Genomic DNA, 17,475 nt, shown 5'->3' on the forward strand with positions numbered 1-17,475 from the left:
ATCAGAGCTACAGCTGCTGGTCTACGCCACAGCCACAGCAATGCCAGATCCCAGCCGTGTCTGCGACCTATGCCACAGCTCACGGCCAGGTCCTTAACCCACTGAGTGAGGCCAGGGATCGAACCTGCAACCTCGTAGTTACTAGTGGGATTTGTGTCTGCTGTGCCACAATGGGAACTCCCCTAAATGTACTCTCACCATATGATCCAGCAGTAGTGCTCCTTGGTATTTACCCAAATGAGTTGAACACTTATGTCCACACAAACCCTGCACATAATTGTTTATAGCAGCTTTATTCATAATTGCCAATAGCCGGAAGCACCCGGGATATCCTTCATTTGGTGAAGAGACAAACAAACTATAGTACAGCTGGACAGGGGAATATTATGCGGTAATTTACAAATGGACTATCAGGCCAGGAAAAGACATGGAGAGAAATTAAATGCATATTACTAAGTAAAAGAAGCTGATATGAAAAGACTACTTACTGTATAATTCCAACCATATGGCATTCCAGAAAAGGCAAGACTACAGAGACCATACAAAACCCATAAGTGGGTGCCAGAGTTCTAAGGGGAGGGAAGGATGGATTAATAGTTGGATCTCGGGGGATTTTTAGGACACTGAAACTATCCGTGCGGTAATGCCATGACATTCTGCATTTTCAAAGCCCATACAATGTGCAGCATAAAGAGTGAGCCTTGGGAGTTCCCTGGTGGCCTAGTGGTTAATGATCCAGCACTGTCACTGCTGTGGCTCTGGTTACGGCGATGGCCTGGTTGCCATCTCTGACTCGGGAACTTCTTTTTTTTTTTGTCTTTTGTCTTTTGTTGTTGTTGTTGTTGTTGTTGCTATTTCTTGGGCCGCTCCCGCGGCATATGGAGGTTCCCAGGCTAGGGGTCAAATCGGAGCTGTAGCTACCAGCGTACGCCAGGGCCACAGCAACGTGGGATCCGAGCCGCGTCTTCGACCTACACCACAGCTCACGGCAACGCCGGATCATTAACCCACTGAGCAAGGGCAGGGACCGAACCCGCAACCTCATGGTTCCTAGTCGGATTCGTTAACCACTGCACCACGACGGGAACTCCAGGGAACTTCTGATTGATACGGGTGCAGCAAAAAAAAAAAAAAAAAAGTGAAACTTGGAGTTCCCTGGTGGTCTAGGAGTTAAGGAGTCAGCATTGTTACTGCTGTGGCTCAGGTTGGATCCCCTCCTCCCTTCCAGAAAGAGGGCAAAAGTGATGGACATTGGTTAGTAATAATATATCAGTATGGGCTCCTTAGTCGTCAGAAATGTACTGCAGTAAAATAAGGTGTTAATATTCAGGGAATAAGGTGGGAGGGAATATAGGACACATGGACTTTGTCCCTTCTGGTCTATTGTTCTATGAACCTGAAATTGCTCTCAGAAATCGTGTCTATCAGACAAAAGAATGGGGACATCCAGTGGGTTGGTTGTGAGAGAACGTCTTTCTAGAAAACATCGCCTGGATGTCCCTGAGTGCTTTGTACTACATGTCCTCTGAACAAATCAATCGTGCGGGAAAGACACTTGAAGGATAATGATGCATTGGGGACAATATGGCACCGCCTTGAAATGAGGGCCTGGTTTGGATGTTTGGATGACTTTGAGACTGTTTGGAGGAGTCTTGCTTTTTTTTTTTTTGGCCATGCCCACAACATGTGGTAAGCCCAGATCCTTAACCTGCTGCACCACATGTGAACTTCCAAGGAAGTCTGTATTTTTAATACTTTGGGGCCAGAGGAAAGAAGAGAAGCTATTCAGGTTCATAAGCTTTCTCTCCCATTCCCTCTCTCTCTCTTTATCATCATGGCCATGCTTTCCTTCAATGCCTGCGCCATGAAGCCCCAGAGACGCAAAGGAGACCAGCAGCCTGTTCTAAAAAGACAGAGTGAGTCATGCTTGATGAATAGGGGTTTTCACAGAGGGGCATTGTTCACAGCCAGCGCTGGCACCCCAGCCCCCACACCCACCTTGGCTAAACATGGCCACTAAACATCACCTTTAATTTGGAAGGGCAGTTGAGGGCACGGATCCCACAGAGATTCTGGGAAGAGAACGGATGCTTCATATAACCCAACTGGCCACTGATAGTTGCTACCGCCCCAGGGCGACCTCAGGGAGGAACTGGGCCTGGCAGCAGCCACAGGACTGGTCCTTGGCTGGAGCAGATCTGAAGTCCCGTCTCCAGACATGAGGCTCAGTGGTTTATGAATCTCATACAGAATGCTCCCATTTCCAAATGTTGTTCTTCCTTGCTGGACACTTTCTGGAGTTCCTTAGACAAACAGATCATCAGGTGTTGTGCTAGACATTGAGGTGCAAAGATGAGGTAGGAATGGTCTTGTCACCAAGCGCTCACACCTTTCCGGTGTGCTTGCAGAGATAAATGGAGTCCCAGAGCTGGCACAGGAACTCATTGCCAACGTGGTGATTGAGTTTTCTGGTTGTGTTTGTAGCATCCTTTCCACTCAGAGTTGTCTGATAATCCATTGGGTCAGTCGTGCGTGCCCATGCTCAGATTTGGGTGGAATTGGCCTGCAAGCCTAGCTCCAGGGGTAGAGTCTGACTGGTCTGAATCAGTGTATCCTGTGACCATGGTCATTGGAGAGGGGCATATATCCCCAGTTCAAGCCAAAAGAAGAGAAGGCATCTCAACTTGTGTGGAGCCACTAGAAAAATCATCTTCCTTCTCTTAGAATTCAAGGTATAAAGGCATGTAATTTGAACTGTGCTGACTCTTTGGCTGCTATGGGAGAGTAAAGCTAACACTGTGGAGGGAGAACAGAGAGGCAGAAAAATATGAAACTCTTCTTGTCACTTGAAAGGCTAGATCAAACCTCACCTGAAGGCAAACACTCCATAACTTTTTACCTACATCAGCCTATGCATCCTTTTTATTGCTTGAGCTTTGTTTTCCTATCTTTTGTAACTGAATGTGTCATAATTTATGGTGAAAAAATAAATTTTGGAGCAGGATAGAGAAGTGAGGGGTGATAGTCTTTATGTCTCCAAGAAGCACAAAGAAGTTGTCTGTGTCTAGGTAGCCATGGAGTTAGGGAAAAACAGTGTGTGAAAGTGATAGAGCTCCCTAAGCCTCCTCAGCATCCGAACCCCCTCCTGTGCTTGGGAATCCCCGTTATAAGAAGCCCAATGGTGGGATCCACCTCCTACTCCAGCAGTCCACCCCATCCTCTGGGGGTTAGGTGGGGCCGAGCGCTGTTCAACAAATCACATGCTCCCATCAGGGCGGAGGATCTAGACTAGGCCAGGCAGAGAAGCTGGAAAAGAGAATTCATCTCAGGCCGTGGCAACTACATCCAGTTTCCAACAGCCGCAAAATGTCCAATGGTGTGGTGACAGCATTGGTGTCCTCGCCTGGTCTCCTTGGATTCCTGCTTATTTTCTAAGCTGGATTCTTTACCTTTCTGGCAATTTTGTAGGTTACCTCATAACATCTAAATAAATCCCTTTGCTTTTGCTTTTACTTTCTTAGGGCTGCATATGAGGCATGTGGAGGTTCCCAGGCTAGGGGTCCAACTGGAGCTGCAGCTGCCAGCCTACACCACAGCCACACAGGATTGGAGCCACGTCTATGACCTACACCACAGCTCAGGGCAACGCCGGATACTTAACCCACTACGTGAGGCCAGGGAATCAAACCCATGTCCTCATGGATACTTGTTGGGTTTGCCAATGGCTGAGCCACCATGGGAACGCCTAAATAGATCCCTTTTCTGCCAAAACCATCAGAATTAGTTTCTGGTGTTTGCCGAGGAAGACTGACTCATCATGATGGAGGTCAGTACTGCTAGGAAAAGAGGGACTGGCCAGGGCTGCTCAGGAGAGGAGGCTGGGAGGAGCTCCCGGAGAGAAGCAGCCTAAAGGCCAAGTCTAAGGGATGAGGGGACAGACATGCCCGGATTGAATCCCCGCCCTGTCATTTATGTATGAGGAAAGGTAGCCAAGTGACTCCATCAGTCTGAGCCTCGGTGTCTTACCTGGAAGAGGGAGATGGCCAGAGCATCTTCCTTCCAGCACCAATGGAAGCATTAAATGAGATAATGCAAGTAGCATTCTTAGACCAGATTCCAGACCAGGCCCAGACCTGGTCTTTCGGGGTTGGTAGCTCTAGTAATTACCTGTAGCTCAGGAGGACCTTGCTCCCATGGGGCTCCCTTGCACTCCTTTTCAAGTCTATCTGTCCTCGCTCTTTACTCTTCATTTACAGCAGGAAGGGAGAAAATATTTCTGATGGGCTGCAAGAAATTTCACTTGGCTCCAGGGACCTGTGCGCTGGTAAATGTTTAACCATCAGCTCCCCAGGGAAATAGAAGCACGGATTTGTAGCTTCTGCCAATTTCCACAGTGTAAATACTCCCAAGCAACTAATGTGATGCTGCTAAACACGGATATGGGAAGAGATGTTCTCTTACAAGCCAGCACTGGTACACACACCCCTGGACCCAGGAAAGATATCTTAAAAATGCTGGAGACTGGGGGGGAAATAGACGGTTCCTAGGCTCTGGCACAGACTGTCAAGAGAAACTCCTTACGTGCTGTTGACGAGATGGCGGCTGGACCTCCGCTGTGCTCTGGCTTACAGCTTGAGAGTTCTCTCTACATGATCCTCTTCAACATCCAGCCTCTGGGCCCTGACTATTCCTTTTTTTCAATCTCTCCTGATCCATCCATCCCTTCCTCTTTCTGTCCACCAGGCCCAGCCCTGCCCAGGGGGCTCAGCTTGTCATCTCTGAAACATTATTCACTCTCTTCTATACTAGAATATTAGAATACGCCATGGACCACATGCCACCCCCAGGCCAGCTTTCAGCTCATCATCCACACTCAAGGTTTCCCGACCCATCACTGTAAGTGCTGCCCCTGGCTGTCCCAGCCTTTGCCTGGCCCCACTCGGTCTGGAACTTGTCCTAGTGTGAGTCTTGGATCCTCCACTCACTCGCTGTGCGCTCTTGGGCAAAGTATAGAACCTCCTCCTGGCCTTAACGTCATTCCCTCTAAAATGGTAAACACGGATGTGGGAGGAGATGTCTTCTAAAATGCTGAATAGGGAGCTCCCATCGTGGCTCAGTGGTCACGAACCCGACTCGTGTCCATGAAGATGCAGGTTCGATCCCTGGCCTCGCTTGGTGGGTTAAGCCTCCCATGCTATTGGGGCTGTGGTGTGGGCAGGCAGATGTAGCTCTGATTCAGCTCCCAGCCTGGGAACTTCCCTATGCCACAGGTGTAGCCCTAAAAAGAAAAACAGAAAAGCTGAATAAAAGAACTTCGGGTTGTTTTGTTTTGAAAAAATCAGATAATTTTTTCCTTTTTTTCGTTTTCTTTTTTCTTTTTTTTGACCTCCATCACCTTTGCTGTTCCAGTTCCACTCTTCCCTCAGCGTTGGTTCCATTTCTTCTGATGCACTTCTCCCCTGGACTCACTGGCTTCTCCTTTCCCTGAGCTTCTGAGGCAGTTACACCTCCCCCACCTGACCAAGGAACAGGGCATTCAGTACCATCCCTTTTTGGTCCCTGCTGATGCCAATCTTGTCTTCCTGGCTCCTGTCTAAGCAGCTGACAGGGCGCGGCCTGCCTCCTCTGTGTTCTCCGCTGAAGGGTCTGGGATCAGCCAGCACCAAGTGGCAGCCACAGTGGCTGATTGGCTCTTACTGGCCAGGGACGGTGGCTCTTATTGGCCAGGGACGGCGTCCGCTCTTTGATCTGTGTCTTCTCATCTTATTTTCCCCTTCACCCAGGGTTTATCTGAGCACGAGCCATGCATGAGGCACTGGGGCCACACAGTGAATAAGAGCCTCCCTCTTCCGACAGCCTGCAGGGTCCTGAGGGGCCTTCAACACGAGCTCCCCAAAACCAGTGTCCAATGGTGGGGGTGGGGGCAAGTGCTCTGACACCAAAGAAGAAGGTCCCTCTGGGAGGTGAAGACAGGGGCCTGATTTAGACAGGGCTGCGCTCAAGGCAGGAACATTTCAGTTAAAGCTGGAGTTACCCAAAGAGATCTTCCAGGAAGCTGGTACATTGGGTGCTGAGCGGAGTGGCTCAGAGCCCTCAGGACCTAGAGAAGCTTGTTGAGCTTGAGGTCCAGGCTGGGGAAGAGAGCAGGCCGCCGTGACGGCAGCCACGTAGCCCAGGGCCTGCTGGCCTGCCTGGGCCGGGGCGGGTGTTTTGGTGTCTGTCCTAAGAGCGGAAAGACTTTTGTCCTCTCAGAAATCTTATGAGGAAGCTGCTCGTATCAACCCCATTTTGTAACAGAGGAAACGGAGGCCCAGAGTGGTTAAGTCCCTTGCCCAGGGCCACACAGCTCCATGGCAGCACAGCCAGAATGTTGCTCTTGCCCAGCATGGCTGGGGCCCCTACCCACTGAGGGCCTGACTGTGGCACTGCCCAGTGCAAGACCCACCAACCTTAATCCTGTTTGGAAAGGACCCTCTGGTTGGGGCTCTGTTCCGGGGAGAATCAGCCTGATGCCCCTTGGGTGTCACGGAACCAAGGTGGGAGCCGTCCTGACGTCATAGCCCAGCGTGTAGGCTGCCCGGTTACGGTGTCACATCCCTTGGTTGTGGCCATTCCCAGGCTCCGCAGAGCTGGAGAAACCCTCTGCATTGGTTTGGTTTGGTTTGGTTTGTCAAAAGCCTGGGACTGTGGACCCAAGACAAGGCGGTGGTGGTTGACGGCGCACAGCCTTTCAGGAGATTCGAGGGGATGGATTTGGCTGAGAGGCCAAGGCTCCAAGTGGCCCGAGGAAGTCTCGTGGAGACAGGATGTGCTCGGGAATCTGAAACAGGCAGCGTTTGTCCTCACAGCTCTGCTGAGTCCCCTTCAGTCTGAGGCCTCCTTCCTTTCTCACCACCCCCCAGGGAGATTGGGCGGGAGGCGGGGGGTGCTGCTTCCCTGGGCCCCTCCCAGCACATTAAAACTTACTTAAGATGCTAATAGGTGGTAATGACACTTCCCAGGGCCTGGTTGAGCGTGGGAATTTCAGGCACCAAATGGAGACCGTCGCCGTTTGGCCCCCCTCGGGTCACCCTGTCACCCCTGGGAGCGAACTCCTTGTATTTCCAGCCTCTTCCACCGTAGGGAGATTTCTCTTTGTCTCTCTCCACCCCCCAGCCCAGGTTTTGTGGAAAGGAAGGCGCTTGCAGCTCAGGGAGCCGAGGGGCCGAGGCTTCCTGCCGAGGAAGGTCCTTTGTTCGCCCTGAGCCTGGCCCCGTCCATCGGCCACGACATGGCCAGAGGCCCTTGGGTCAGGAGGCTCGCCCCCTTTATGGCCTTCTAACGGACCCTCCTTCCGGCCCCTTGACCAAATGCCCCTGACTGCCGGGAAAGGGGGGACTGCGGCTCTCCCGATGGCTCCCCCAGGGCCCCCTTCCCCCAGCCTCACCCTGTGAAGGAAGCAGCACCTCCAGGGTTCTGGCACCGGGAAGGAGGGTCCCTGTCACCCAGCCTTTCTTCCTTCTTACTTTTTAAAAATTCGAGTTGATTTCCAAGGTCATGCCAATTTCTGCTGTATGACAGAGTGACCCAGTCATACATAGATAGACACATTCTTTTTCTCATAGTATCTTCCATCATGTTCTGTTACAAGCGATTGGTTCCAGGTCTGTGTGCTGTGCCATAGGATCTCTGTGCCTTTCTGATTGTTGTTTCTTCACCGATCAGTGCAGGGGAAACAGTGTTGCGGGTTGTTTCTTGGTCTGTTTGCTATTTTGCTTTTTCTTTTTTGGCCGCCCCAGGGCATGTGGAGGTCCCAGGACAGGCATCGGATCCGAGCCAACATCGAGACCCAAGCCGCAGCTGCAGCAACATCAGATCCTTAACCCACTGTGCCGGTCTGGGGATTGAACCTGCGTCCCAGTGCTCTCAAACGCAGCCCACCCCATTATGCCACAGCAGGAACTCCTATTTGTTTGTTTACAGCCACGCCTGCACCATATGGAAGCTGCTGGGCCAGGGGTTGAATTGGAGCTACAGCTGCCTGCCTATGCCACAGCCACGGCCACACGGAATCCGAGCCACATCTGTGACCTGTGTCGCAGCTTGAGGCAATGCTGGATCCATAACCCACGGAGTGAGGCCAGGGATCAAAGCCGCATCTTCACAGAGACTATGTTGGGAACTACAGTGGGAACTCACTGCTGTGTGTTTTCAACTCCACCACCGTTTCATCAGGACGGGTTGGCCTGCAATTTCCATGGTGTAGAAACGGTGTCAGCAGATTCCAGGGGCCACTGGACATCCCGCAACACCCTCCCTGCAAACACACCTTCAGCTCATCCAGACCCACCCCCGTGCCTTCTCTGTGTGCCTTTACCCCCTGACAAGCACCTTGCGTCTTTCCCACAATCTTCTGTCCTCGTGGCCACACTCAGTGCTTATTCAGCTGATCTCCGAGGGGTCTCCTGCTGCTCCAAGCCATCCTGCAAAGGGCCAGAGCATCCACTGACCTAATCACAGATGTTGTCTCTATTGAGGACTTACTAATTGCAGCTGACATCCTGTGACGGTGTCCAGTGAGTCAAGCCATGTACTCGAACCCGACGTGAAGTTGCCCGGTATTATCTCCACTTTGCACTGAGAAGTCAGACCAAGTCTCAAGGCTCACACGCGGCAGAGCCCAGATGGGAACGCAGTCAGCCTGGATGCAGAGTGCGCACCCCTAACCATCATTAACAAGGAATTTAAAAATGTTTTTCCTGAGTGTTTGTTATGAGGAAAGCCCTCTCGGAGGTCCTGAGGGCATTTCCACTGAGTGGATGAAACACGCTTCCTCCTGCAGCTGCTCCCGGGGGCAGAGGATGACAAAGGTCATCTGGAAAGGCGAGTGAGACAAGTCCAGATGTGACGTGCTGCAGGTGAAGGCGGAGTACATGTCCCTGGGGACACTCAGGGGGCCTGTGGTACAAGGGCGGAGAAGCCACATCCGCTGGGGAGACTCAGGAGGTCAGAAGGTGTTTCAGGGAGGCTGCTGGGATTGGGGATGGTTTAGAAAGACAGATGGGGATTGTGGCATGGTCCTGGGGGTGATGGAGGACCAGAGTGGAGCAGAGATGGGATGTCTCGATGCCTGAAAACTGCAGAAGGAAGGGTAAGAAAACCAGAGCTCCTGATTGCAAGACATGCTGAGAAGTGAGCATGGTAGATAGAGGAGTGGATAAAGAAGATGTATGTAGTACATATATACAATGGAATATTACTCAGCCACGAAAAAGACAACCGAATGCCATTTACAGCAGCATGGGTGGATATAGAGACGCTCAAACTAAGTGAAGTAAGCCAGAAAGAAAAAGACAAATACCATACGATATCACTTATTTGTGGAATCTAAAATACGGAACAGGAGTTCCACTGTGGCTCTGCAGAAACAAATCTGACTAGCATCCTTGAGCACACAGGTTCGATCTCTGGCCTCGCTGAGTGGGTAAAGGATCTGGCGTTGCCGTGAGCTGTGGTGTAGGGCACAGACATGGCTCAGATTCGGCATTGCTGTGGCTGTGACATAGGCTGGCGGCTACAGCTCTGATTCTACTCCTAGCCTGCGAACATCCATGTGCCTCCAGTGCAGCCCTAAAAAGATGATAGGTAGATAGATAGATAGATAGATAAAAAGTATGGAACACATGATCCCATCTGAAAAAACAAAGCAAAAAACAGAAACAGATCATGAGCAAGAAGAGCAGACTTGGGGTTCCCAGGATAGAGGGAGGGAGTGGGATAGATGGCCATTTGGGGGGTTTGGAGATGCAAACTATTATATTTGTAATGGATGGACACTGGGATCCTACAGCACAGGGAACTCTGTGCGATTGGGTCATTTTGTTGTACAACAGAACTTGACGAGACATTGCAAATCAACTATACTTGAATGATAATAAAAAGAAGTGAGCGTGGTAAAGACAGGGCACTGCATGGGTTCCTACTTCAGCTCTAGCACTTACTTCCCAGCTCTGCTGTCAAGGCAAATAACACGTGGAGTTCCCTGGTGGCCTAGCAGTTAAGGATCCGGCATTGTCACTGCTATGGCTCTGGTCGCTGCTATGTTGCAGGTTCGATCCCTGGCCTGGGAACTTACACATGCCATGGGCATGGCAAAAAAAAAAGAAAAAAAAGGACAAATAACATAGCCCCTCCCCCGTGTACCAGTTTCCTCATCTGAAAAGTGGGTATAATTCAGGCCCAGGGCCAAGGTGGGGTGGGTGAGACACTTGCCTTGAGAATAAATTTTAAGGCATTTCTCCTACCCTTCCCCTGCCAAAAGCTTGGAGATCAAGACAAATAATAATTTCATGCAACATTTTTAAAGAGTGAAAATTTAATGCAGGGAGTTGCCTTGTGGCACACTGGGTTAAGGACTTGGTGTTATTGCTGTGCCTCAGGTTGCTGCTGTGTCAGGTTCAATCCCTGGCCTGGGAACCTCCACATGCCATGGGCATGGCCAAAAAAAAAGTAATTAATTTTTAAAAATTAATGCAAAAAGTCCATGATGAACAAATTGTCAAAAATATAAGGAAGAGCCATACAGAACCATATTGGAGCCTAAGGCAAAAGGGAAAATCAGTAACACTGATCCTGGTTTCAGTAAAGATAAAGGCACTCAGTTTACCGGGTCCTGGCCCTGATAACAGCGCTAGGTGGCTGCAAGCATTTCAATAAGACAGTGCCTGTTGACTGGCATGGCCTCTGGCCAGGGAGTACCTCATAGGATCTGGGGGTCCTAGGCCGGTGGTTGGGGTGAGATGGAGCTATTCGAATACTTAATCTGTAACTTCACAACTGCGTGCCCCAGGCAAGAGCCATTTCTTCATCCCCAGGCTGTTGGGTGGCCTAGGATGAAGGATGCCCACTGCTTCCTGCAGTACCTGCATGCAAGGAGCAAGGATCCTTTGTGTTACTCAGCAAGCAGACACCAGCTGGGCTTTCTGGATGTTTCTGATGAATTCCTGTTGGTTGGCTTTTTCTTTTCTTTCTTTCTTTCTTTTTTTTTTTTTTTTTTTTTTTTTTTGCCTTTTAGGGCCTCACCTGCGGCATATGGAGGTTCCCAGGCTAGGGCTTGAATCAGAGCTACAGCTGCCAACCTACACCACAGCCATGGCAACACAGGATCCAAGCTGAGTCTGCGACCTACACCACAGCTCACGGCAATGCCAGATCCTCAACCCACTGAGCAAGGCCAGGGATTAAACCCATGTCCTCATGGATACGGTTGGATTTGTTTCTGCTGCACCATAACAGAAACTCCCTGTTGGTTGGCTTTTTTAAAAACCAGTTTTCATGTTATTAGACATTGGAATGAGAGATTTAGCTTTAGTCCATGGTCCCACGTGCCAAGTTCATGCCTTGCTTGTGTTCGCTGTGGCATTTGCTTCTACCACCCTCTGTGCTGCAACTCCTGACCTGACTGTGAGGGGTTCTGTGCCCCCACCCCACCCCACCCCCTGACTCCCGGAGTCCTGCTGCTCTGCCTGAAGTCCTGCTCGCTCCTGCCCCTTCTCTGACCCACCAGGATGGGTTCTGGGATGGGTTATCTGGAGCTGTTATCACTTGGATGCCAGGGCACCCTGACCTGGCCCTTCCTGCCTCTCCTGCTCCCCTTCTTCTCTGCTGCCTTCCCTGCCACCCAGTCTGCCCCTCCAGCAGAAACACTGCCTCGTGGGCACTGACAGCCCACCTTTGACCTCCTGTGGCACCTACCTGTGTGGTACAGGTGATGATGCTTTTCTCTGGTGCTTACAAAGAACCACTGTCATTCGGTGATCGTTGTCCTTAAGGTGCCCCCTTAAAAAAAAAAAACCCATCCCTCTCACTGCCACAGTCGGGAAATATCTGAGCCTTTTCTCATTGTGTGACCCGCAAGGGCATCTCAGAAAAGCGGTCTCCCTCCTGTGGAGAGAGCGAACATGGGCCCTCTCCTCCGTGACACCCGCTCCCAAAGGTAGACCGGTCTGGGCTAAAATCTGGGCTGCACTTGGTAGTGGTTGTGTAACCCTGAGCAAGTCATTGCCTGTCTCTAGCCTCTTGTTTCCCCACTGGCACAATGATGCAGACCTCGATGGTTTGCTGTGAGGATTAGACGGGAACTCAAGGGCTGCTTCCATGTTAATTATTGATATTAACGCCTTTGGTTAGACCGCACGTTGAGTGAATTTCACTCCCTGGGCAGGTACTATGTCTGCAGTCACGGTCTAGATTATACGAGGAGATACAAAGATAGTGCGTTATCCCTGCATGTGCCAGAGGTCGCATGGGGTGGGGGGAGGAGAAACATGAGCCGAAGAGTGTATTTCAGGAGAGAACTGTGAAGGTTCTGCCACAGGAGGTGTTCAAGCAAGAATTTGTTGAACGCATCAAAACAAGAGAAAAGGATGATATTCTAATTTAGGAGATGTTTCCATGGGGCAATCAGATGGGCTTCATGGAAGAGGCTGAATTTAAGCTGTCAATATGTCCACAAAGGTATTTACAAAATAATTTTTTTTTAGTAGGTGCCAGAGCATGGCAATATGTATGACAGGCAATAACCATACCTTCAAGGAGCTGACATTTTCACAGGGACGACAAATCATAGGAAATCCTTAGGAATAACTTATTATCACACGTGTGAAAAGTGGAGTTCCCGTCGTGGCACAGGGGTTAACGAATCTGACTAGGAACCATGAGGTTGTGGGTTCAATCCCTGGCCTCGCTCAGTGGGTTAAGGATCTGGCATTGCCGTGAGTGGTGGTGTAGGTCGCAGACTGGATCTGGTGTTGCTGTGGCTCTGGTGTAAGCCGGCGGCCACAGCTCCGATTCGACCCCTTGCCTGGGAACCTCCATACACCGCAAATTTGGCCCTCCAAAAGACACACACACACACACAAAAACAAGTGTGGAAAGTGTTAGGCAGAGATGCTGAGGGACCATCAACTCCTGGGAGACCGAAACAGTGCACTGGAGTCTTCTTTCTTTTCCATTCTGCTTACATAAGCCAGACTCAAGGACTGAAAGTTTTTAAATTTACAGAAAATTTTCATATTGATGTCTTTTTTGGATAGATGTCACTTGCAAGTAGTAGAACTGCCAAAAGGGGTAGAGTCAAAAGTCCCACCCCACTCTGCCATCGGAGGTGAGCGATGCCACATTGTCTCAGGTACCATCCCAGACACCCAGCTGTGGTCCAGCCACGCGGAATCCCAAAAGTGGGCTCCCACCACCTTCACTGATCCGCACGTAGCTTTCTTTATCTTAGGATTGTTCTAAACTCGTACACCATTTTTTGGCTGTGTGGTTCTACCGCAATTGGTTGACGTGTTGTTGTTTTTTTTCACTTAATAATGGTCTTTATTTTTTAAAGCAGTTTTAAGTGCACAGAAAAATGAGCAGACACTACCTCCCCAACTTCCCCCTTCCTCCTCCAGTTTTTCCTATTATTAGCATTGATATTAAGATGGTACCTTTGTTACCATTGATGAGCCAATATTGATACATTATTATTAGCTGAAGTCCATAGTTGACATCGGGTTCACTCTGTATTTGTCATCCATTCTGTGGGTTTGGACAGATGTATAATGACGTGGAGCCACTATTACAATATCATGTAGGATAGAGTCACTTCCCTCAAAGCCCCCTGTGTTCTAATTCTTCATCCCTTCCTTCCTCCCTGAAAACATCTGGTGAAATGTAGTTTTATTCCAATCGGAGTTTTTGTAGCTCAGCTTTCAGAGTCTTTGTAACGTCCTTGCAACCGTCCTTTCCAGCCTTGCCTTCTGTGCCTGTACTCAGGCTGTCCTGCAGCCCTCCTGCTCTCTGAAACATACCAGGCGCCAAAACATACCCGGGTCCCCTGGCCCTCGCTCTGGGACTTCTCCTGCCGCAGGGTACATTTTTATGCCTTCTTATTGGAGCCTTTCACTGGCCAGTCTTGCCCCCTCGCTCCCCACCCCGGCTCCCCAGAATCGAGGTCCCCTCCTCTGTGTGGTTCTTAATGTGACTTTTTCATTCATGCTACAGATGTTTAGGGAGTGCCGTTCACCTGCCAAGCAGGGTGCTGCTGTTAAAGATCAGGCAGGGACTTGGCCATAAAGCCCAGCTCTCAGATGGTCAAAACTTCATTGAAGAAAATAAACCCCACGAATGCAATAAAAGATGCCAGCCTAGTGGCTCAGTGTTAAGAACCCGACTAGAGCCCATGAGGATGCAGGTTTGATCCCTGGCCTTGCTCAGTGGGTTAAGGATCCGGCATGGCTGTGAGCTGAGGTGTAGGTTGCAGATGCGTGGCGCAGAGCCTGCATTGCTGTAGCTGTGGTGTAGACCGGCAGCTGTAGCTCTGATTCGACCCCTGGCCTGGGAACGTGCATATGCCGCGAGTGCGGCCCTAAAAAGCAAAAAAAAAAAAAAAAAAAAAATGCCAGCATGGTCATCAGGGAAGGGCTCTCAGAGGCGGAGACGGTTCAGAAGGGGTCAGGGGTGAGAATATTCAAGGCTGCAGAAAGAGCGTGTGATGCAAACCTGCAGAAACACGTACCACGGCTCACCTGGATGCCTCGCACTGATGGAAGCCAACAGTCCCTAGAGGGGCACGAGAACCTTTTTGTGCTCAGGGACCAGCCAGAGGTCAGGGACGCGGGGAGAACCAGGGGACCCGCCAGGCCTGTCTCACACACTCTCCGCCTCACTATCTCAGCTGGGTGCTGCTGGCTTTGTTTGCTGAAGCTTTTGAGCTCCCAATTACCTGAGAGAAGGCTATTGCCTCTTTAAAGAGTTCAATAGCCCCAGCTCTTTTTTTTTTCTTTTTCTTTTTTTTATAAATAGCTCGCATCCTTTCACCAGCTCTTAAGACTGGATTTTATAGCCCACTTCCCCAGAGGCAGACAGACCAAAAGACGCGTTACTTCCCTTGCAGTCGGCTTCCTACAATGGTGGGATATTCCCACTTCCTCTTTGCATTTTATGACCTCCTGGCTGGCTGATCCTGACGCGGTTACACGGGAAGGAGGTGAATTGTGCGGGGCTGCAGCTGCCTCGGAAGCCAGAGACGCAGGAAGGGGCTGCCAGGGCCGGGGAGGCTCAGGCCCCTCGGCCCCTCGGCCACACTGGCTCCTCTGGTTTCGGGGCTTTTCCCCAGCAGAACCCCCAGCACGGAGGCCTCAGCGGGATTGGTCCAGCGTGGGGTCTGCCACGGAGGGACAGAGAAGGGGGAGATAACCTTAGTTCATAGTCTCATAATTTAGTGGGGTGACGTGGCAAAATTAACCAGGAGTCACTTGTCACAAAGAAAGATTGCTCTCTCACTTTTAGGGCACATGCCTAGGTCTTGTTGCCTTTAATTTAGTTCTTAGAGAAGAATTCCACAGAAGGACGGCTGCGACGTCCTTGGAACAGATGGGGAAACTGAGGCAGAGACTAGCCAAGGTTGCACAGTCAATGGGGGATGGGTCCAGATTCTCCTCTAGCGTCAGGGACCAAGGGCAGGGGGTGGGCGGGAGAGGGAGTGGACCTTGGCGGGGATGGGTGGTGAGCTTTCCAGAGACTGTGAGAAGGCGCGGGCATCCTGGCAGGGGTTGTGGCATGAGAAAATGGAAAGCCCGTCATGGGACAGGGACCCTGGGCGGGACCAGGGCTTGGGGAGGCACAGACAGCCAGAGATGTCTCTGCAGGTCTCCTCCATTGACCGCCAGCCTCTCCTTCCCCACTGCCTCTGCTCTAGCTCCTGGCCTCTCACCCGGAAGAAGAGCGAGGCCGTGGTCAGGAGCTTGGGCTGTGGGTTCGAATCCCTCTTCTCTGCTGTGGGACTTTGGGCAGATGGCCAAACGTCTCTGATCTTCCTCCTCTCACATAGCATGATAACAGTAGGGCTCGGCTGAGCCTGGGGCTCGGCAATAAGAGCTGATATCACCCATGTGCGGAGTCCACAACAGGACAAAATGGAACCTATCTATGAAACAGAAACCAACTCAAAGACGTAGAGCATAGACTTGTGGTTGCCAAGAGGAGGGCGGAGGGAGCAGGATGGACGGGGAGTTTGGGGTTAGTAGATGCAAATGATTACACTTAGAATGGATAAGCAGTGAGGTCCTGCGTCTATAGCACAGGGAACGACCTTCAATATCCTGTGATAAACTGTAACGAAAAAGAATATATATGTATAACTGAGTCCATTTGTTGTACGGTAGAAATGAACACAACATTGTAAATCAATACCTCAATTATTGTTTTATTTTACTTTTTGCTTTTTAGGGCCACACGCTAAAAAGGTTCCCAGGCTAGGGGTTGAATCAGAGCTGCACCTGCCAGCCTGCACCACAGCCACAGCAGTGTTGGATCGGAGCCACATCTGCAGCCTACACCACGGCTCACGGCCACCCCAGCTCCTTAACCCACGGAGTGGGGCAGGGATCGAACCCGCGTCTTCATGGATCCTAGTCATGTGTGCGGGTCCGCTGATCTAGGAAGGGACCTTGGATAAATTTTTTTTATGAAGAGCTGATATAGTCCTTCCGGGATGGTCCCCCTCAGTCCGTGTTTATCTTTCTCGAATGCAGTTCTTCACTGGGCGTTTCCTTGCTCCGAAAACCCAGACTGGACACGCTCTTTTGGCTCTCAGGCCCCCCCAAGGTCTGATCCGAAACCCCCCCCACAGCCAGAGCATCTTCAGATGGTCCGACATGCTCAGGGGCTGGGGACAGAGAGTGTGAATTCCCTGGGTCACAGCGGAAAGGACGCTTGCGTGGGAGTCAAGAAAAGCCGGTGTTCAAATCCTGGCTCTTCCAGCCGTTCCGTGTGAGGGGCACCGGGTCTCCCAGAGTCTCAGCAGCCTTGCCTGGATGGAGGGTTCTGAGGGTCCAGGACCATGATGTGCTTCCATGACGTGGAGCATCCCGAGGGCTCCTTCAGCGTCTTTCCTTTACTTCGTTTCAACGAATAGTCTGTTCCCTTCACACCGTCTCCGGCATCCCCAGCAGAAATCACACCACACTCCCCTCCACCTCGACCATGCTGTGTCCCCACCCAGACTTCCTGAGGGTGGGTGGGCCCCAGGCCCTTCTGGCTCATCCCACATCCTGGCCTGACAAGCAGTCAATGCTCGGTAAGTATTGAATGAATTAATTATTGAAGAGAAGCCTTGAGCGCCGTGGTCAGGGTCCAGGAGGCAGATTGGACACATGTGCGATGAAGCTCAAAGGCCTCGGAAGGCAGGTCCACACAGGCCCCTAAGAGTGTGCTGGTGCATTAGAACCAGCGGGTGCGTCCCAGCCTCGGGTCCCCAGACAGTGTGTTTGCAAAGCGGAAGGGGGTCCCTTGTGTGGGTGGCTCTCCTTAGCTCCACCCTGGCCCTCCCGACTCAGGGGTCCTTCTTCCCCTTGGGAGATGAACCAGCATGTGACAGTGCACCTGCTGTGTCCTCTGTCCATGTCATTTTACAGCCATCGTCCCGCGCAATCTCAACGACAGTGTAAA

Source organism: Sus scrofa, chromosome 2, assembly GCF_054392235.1.
Source record: "Sus scrofa isolate SSC_HxYL_T2T_F1_AM1 chromosome 2, Sscrofa_HxYL_maternal_Yorkshire_Landrace_v2.0, whole genome shotgun sequence".
Lineage (NCBI taxonomy): Eukaryota > Metazoa > Chordata > Mammalia > Artiodactyla > Suidae > Sus > Sus scrofa.